Here is a 6,541-nt window from a genome sequence, read left to right on the forward strand (position 1 = left end):
GGGAGAAAGTCTGGCATAAGGAAGGGCCATGACATAAGGAAGGGCCATTTGACCGGAATCATAAGAACACGAGAGAATCAATGATAGAGACCACATACGAAGGACTAACAAAGAGGAAAATGTGTCAGGCCATATAGGAGCACAAATGACTCTTGGATGAACGGCGTAAGATACAAAGTATTGGGTTGACATCCCCCGACGACTCTAAGACAAATGGCCAAAGGTTATTAGATGCAGTACTATGGGCTCAGGGAATAATGCTATCCTATTGGCCGAAAGACAACTTATATGTCCTATAAATAGAGATCCCTTTCTTTATTGTAGGACATCTAATCTAATTTTGCTCATCCTTATTCTTTAAGAAAAAATATCTTTATTTTTTCTTAAGCATTAGTATTTTTTCTTTAGCTGTTCATTGTTATTTCGTTGTAATCACTTGAGCTCGGTCACTCTAGACCCTTGATTAATATGAATTACCACTCAGCTATGCTATAAGATTCGTTTCTAAACTCTATTTGAGTTATTTAATCTTTCCCTTACCTTTTTACAAATATTTACTACTAATTCGAAGCTAAGACCGTAATGCATGCACTTGACTCATGAACAAATTCAATTGTATCAAAAAGACGATAAAATTTGGTAATCAAGGTTTTATTCTTCTGATAAATGATCATGTTTGTGTAGCATTATAGCATAGTATGAAAGCATCAAAGTAATTTGTACATTTAGTTGGTTTCTCGAAAGCATGTTTAATTTCACTTGCAGTAGTTCCCTTTCAGGAGTTCACTTTTTATGCTTTAGTTTAACTACCTTCAAGAGTTTAATGATATCTGCCAATGTACCTCAAAAAGATGATCTTCAATGTTTAACTTTGTATTAATACCATTGAAAGTTTATTCAGACAATATCCTCCATAAAAAATCTTATTAGGATGATATTAGAGTTAGAAGTTTTATCCTTTTCGTTAGCCTATGCCACTTCACTTATTTGGAATTTTGGATGAGTTGCATTGTATTCTTTGCTTGATCTGTATCTGCAAATACTGTAGCATATATCGACCACTTATTTGGTATCATATATGGTCATAAAATTAAATTTGATTGCTATAAGTCATCAATGACGGTAAAAATTGGTCGTCATTGATTGTTAAAAGCTTCACTGTTATAGTTAAATTTCTTTTAGTAATAACAATTAATTCGGTTGTTATATTTCTTACAGTGATCAAATTTTTCTTTTATGATGCTTATCTAATTGCTAAAATCTTGAATTAAAACAACAAACTCCAACCATTATATGTACTTTTAAAGGATGAAATTTCTTTCATTGATTACAATACTTAGAAAAATGCATTAAGTCACCAATAAAATATCTCGAATTTGCAAGTAGACACTTAAAATTTACGGTAGTCATATTACCCCATTATTCTTATTCAAGCGGATTTATTATCTCATTCGAATTCACATGAAGGATAGAGTCCATACACTCTTCAATGGAGCGGGAGATGAGAAAAAATAATTAGTTTTTAAATTTCTTTCAACATTTGTTCATTAACGTACATTTTTAATTTTATTATTTATTTATCGGAAAAGGGTTTAAAATACCCCTGAAATATTGAAAATGAATCAAAAATATCCTCTGTTTATTTTTTGGCTCAAAAATGACCTTCTGCTTTTTTTTTGGCTAAAAAATATCCTTCTCTTAAATGGAATGCCACCAGATACGCCACGTGAAAAAAAATACTTAATCAATCTATGTTAGCATACACGTGAAAAATCACTCCATTTAATCATCTTATCATCAGCCCATTTTATTCTATTTAAAAAATCAACCTGACCCATATTCAAAAAACCCGAATCAAGAGGAAAGTTGAAGAATTTGATTGATTATTTTTTATGTGATGGGTCAAATATTTTGGATCGATCAAGGCAAAAGATGAGGAAATAATCTGGTCCTCAAATTGTTGACATGAAAGAATCAAGTTTTAATTGGGTCGACCCTAAACAATTGAATCTTCAAATAATCGGTTCGGTGTCCAAGAACTCGGGTTGTTGCTGAATGTCCTATCTGAATTAGTCTAATGAGAAACCTGATAGTAGTGAGAAGAATGGTAATTCGAAGACGAAATTAAAATTTGGAGAGAGAAAGTTTAGCGGCAATGTCGGACAACCACAAGTTGATGAGGTCAAGAATTGCGCGAGTGAGTCTCGTAATTTTAAAACCGTTAATAATGAAATGAAATGTGGTGAAGAATGATTTGAGAAAAAAAATGAAGAATAATTATTGCCTCTTGGTTCGGATATTTTGAATATGGTTCGGGTTGAATTTTTAAATAGAATAAAATGTGTTGATGGTTAGATGAATTAAATGGAGTGATTTTTTATGTGTATGCTGATATGGACTGGTTACGTGGTTTTTTATCCACGTGGCTTTTCTGGTGGCATTTTGTCAGAGAGAAGGGTATTTTTGAGCCAAAAAATTAACGGAGGAATATTTTTGATTCAAAAAAATTAATGGAGGGGTATTTTTGAGACAAAATAACAAATAAAAAATGGAGGATATTTTTGATCCATTTCCAATAGTTTAGGGGTATTTTTGACCCTTTTCCGTTTATTTATTGTACTTTTCAATTTTTTCTTTTTTACTCATCTTCTTCAATAAGAAGACCCAATTGCTTACCCTATTCGGATCTTTGTCACTTTTTTCTCTAATTTCTTGCTTCTTATTTTTTTCATATCTTTGTTTTCCTCTATTCTCCAGTTTTTTCTATAATTCATCATTATTTTATCTCTTTTTTTCTTTGATTCTTCTTGTGATGTTTGGTAATAGGTTTTGATTTTCGATTATGTTTGGTGAAGATTTTAATTTTTTAATTTTAATATAATAGTGATTTGATGATAATTTGGTGATAAGTATGGTGGAGCTAGTTATTACAGTTACATTGATCATCATTGCAAAAGGATGGTCGATGACGAAGGGATTAGCCGATAGAGTGGAGCAATTGATCGATATAATACATTATCGGCATTTTTTTTCTCCAAAAGAGACAACTAAAATGTAATAAAAAATAAAAAAAGGAATGGAAAGGGAGATGATCACTGTTGGTCACCATTTTATCTGACAAAAAAAATTCATGGCGATAAAAAAATGACAATTTTCCTCCATTTATGTGATTTGCTTCACTATCTTTTTTATCCATAGGGTATCAGTTGAGGTGAGATTGAAATAAGAGATAAGATGCTATTACCTCCTCCCCTCCAAAATTATAAGAGAAGTTGCAATAATACGCCTGAACTTTAGGGGGTCCTATTACCCCTAAACTATTTTAATGCATAACAAGTACATCTTTCAATGCTGATGTGGTATAGAGAGTGTGTTCACTCTCTTGAAAGCAAGTGAGGTACAAAAAATAACACAAAAAATATGATCAATAATGAACACATATCCTTTTTTAATTAACATTTTAATGTTATTTAGTATACATAATTATAAACAATAAAACTTATATATATTTAATTATTTTCTTTTCTATTACCTTTTGAATTTTTTTTATTTCCCTCCTCACTTTTACACATTTTATTTCTTTTTCTATTTCATTAACTTCTTATCTTTTCAATTTTAACTAATTTGAAAAATAACAATTTTTACAAACAAGAAAATAAAAAAATCCTTTCTTTATCTTAACATTTTATTTTTTTATTTGATATCCTTCACTTTATTTTGGTATCCATCCGAAGCTAGCTTATTTTAAATACGACGTATTAAAATTAAATTTGAAATCAAATTGAAAGGAAGAAAATAAAAAGAATAAATAAAAGTAATAAAAAATAATGAAAGAAGGTAAAAAAAAATTAAAAAAATATGTGTATTGAGAAAAATTTTTAAAAAGGAAAAAATAAGAAGAAAAGCAAAAATAAAAAAAATTGCATGTACTTGAGAATATTTTAGATCCAAAGAAAAAAATAAAATGACCAAAAAAATTTTAATAAATTATGTGTGTTTATCAAATATTAAATATAACATAAAAAGAAATAAAAAATTACATATATTTGAGAAAGTTTTAAATACAAGACAAAGATTAATGAAAAAAGTTACGTGTATAAGGACAAAATATGTATATTATCTATTATTTTTTGATTTTAAAGTAAAATTTCAGGAGTTAAATAATTTTTACCCATATTAAATATACAAAAATATTATTTTTGTTAATATTAGTTATTTCAAAATAATATCAAAAAATTGAAACAAAAAGATATACTGTAATTTTTACCAACGGAGTATTTTTCTGAAGGAATTGGGTAGGAAAAAAATAAAAAAAGAAATTACAAGTTTGTTATAAACTAATAAAGAATAAAGAAGAGTAGAGAGAATAGAGAGAGTAGTTCTTATTTCTCTTGAGAGATGAATTACAATAAGGAAAAAACCCTTTATTTACAGGGGAAAACTAACTTTGGTGTTTGTAACTTTTCTATAAATAGACATATACAATATATGGTAAAGTAGGTATTCACTATATATGGTAAAATAGACATTCACTATATATAGTACATTTATAACACTCCCCCTTGAATGTCTAATTGATAGATAATACGCATATATGCTGCCTCATTAAAAACCTTACAAGGAAAATTCAGCGGGATAAAGCCTCGTAAGGAAAAAAGATTACAGCGCATATTAACTCCCCCTAATAAAAACATCCTTGAACCTTTGCATTCCGATCTTGTGCACCATCTTCTTGAAAGTTGCAATTAGAAGAAACTTGGTGAATAGATCAGCCACATTGTCACTTGAACGAATCTGTTGCACATTAATATCACCATTTTCTTAAAGCTCATGTGTATAGAAAAGCTTTGGTGAAATGTGCTTCGTTCTATCTCCTTTTATGAATCCTCCCTTAAGTTGTACTATGCATGCTGCATTATCTTCATATAAAATCATGGGTACTTTGTCACATTTCAAACCGCATTTTTCTCGAATGAGATGTATTATGGACCAACCACACACATTCTCGGCTTGTTTCATGAATAGCTATAATCTCAGCATGGTTCGATAAGGTGGCTACGATAGACTACTTTGTAGATCTCCAAGATATAGCAGTACCCCCACATATGAACACATAGCCTATTTGAGATCGAGCTTTATACGGGTCAGATAAGTACCCAGCATCAGTATAACCAACAAGATCGGGACTGCAATCTTTAGAATAAAATAAGCCCATATCGATAGTCCCTTTTAGATACCGTAATATGTGTTTGGTCCCATTCCAGTGTCTCCTAGTAGGAGCAGAACTAAACCTTACTAACAGATTAACTAAAAAGGATATATTAGGCCCTGTATTATTTGCAAGATACATTAGTGCACCAATTGCACTAAGATATAGTATTTCAGGACCAAGGAGTTCCTCATTCTTTTCTTGAGGTCGGAATAGATCCTTGTTCACATCAAGTGATCGAACAACCATCAAAGTATTTAATGGATGTGCTCCATCCATATAGAATCTTTTTAATACATTTTCTGTGTAGGTAGATTGATGGACAAAGATACCGTCTGTCAAATGCTCAATTTTCAAACCAAGGCATAATTTTGTCTTTCCGAGATCTTTCATCTCAAATTTTTTCTTTAGGTAATCAATTGCCTTTTGATGCTCGATTGGAGTTTCAATAAGGTTTATGTCATCGACATAGACAACAAGTATAACAAACTCCGACGTTATTTTCTTTATAAAAACACATGGGCAAATTTCATCATTCATATAACCTTTCATAGATAAATATTCACTACGACGGTTATACCACATGCGTCCAGATTGCTTCAAACCATACAATGATCTTTGCAATCTAATGGAATAAATTTTTTTAGGCTTTGACCTATATGCTTTCAGCATTTTAAATCCTTCAGAAATTTTCATGTATATCTCATTATCAAGTGATCCATATAGATAGGCTATTACCACATCCATCAAATGCATTTCAAGTCTCTCATGGACAGTAAAACTAATAAGATAATGTAATGTTATTACATCCATAACTGGTGAATATGTCTCGTCATAATCGACACCAGGCCATTATGAAAAGCCTTGTGCAATAAGGCGTGACTTATACCTTTGTATTTCATTTTTCTCATTTCTTTTTCGCACAAAGACCCATTTATAGCCAACAGGCTTAACACCATTCGGTGTTTGAGCTATAGGTCCAAAAACTTCACATTTGACAAGAGAATTCAATTCAGATTGAGTTGCTTCTTGCCATTTTAGCCAGTTATTTCTTTGTCGGCATTCGGTGATAGATCGAGGTTCAAGATCCTCACTATTTTGCATGATTTTCATTGCAACATTATATGGAAAGATAAAATCCACTATTATTTAAGATCGATTCAAATTAGTTCCAACACCACTTGAATTTATGGATAGTTCATCATTTTCTTAAGTCTCAGGCTCATTGATTCCTTCAGGGATATCAACATTGCTCAAATCTTGAACTTCCATATGTGGATCTTTTGAGTGTCATCTTGACCATTTGTTTTTCTTTTTCTAGGATTTAGATCC

Source organism: Capsicum annuum, unplaced genomic scaffold (genome assembly GCF_002878395.1).
Source record: "Capsicum annuum cultivar UCD-10X-F1 unplaced genomic scaffold, UCD10Xv1.1 ctg3414, whole genome shotgun sequence".
In the NCBI taxonomy this organism is placed as follows: domain Eukaryota; kingdom Viridiplantae; phylum Streptophyta; class Magnoliopsida; order Solanales; family Solanaceae; genus Capsicum; species Capsicum annuum.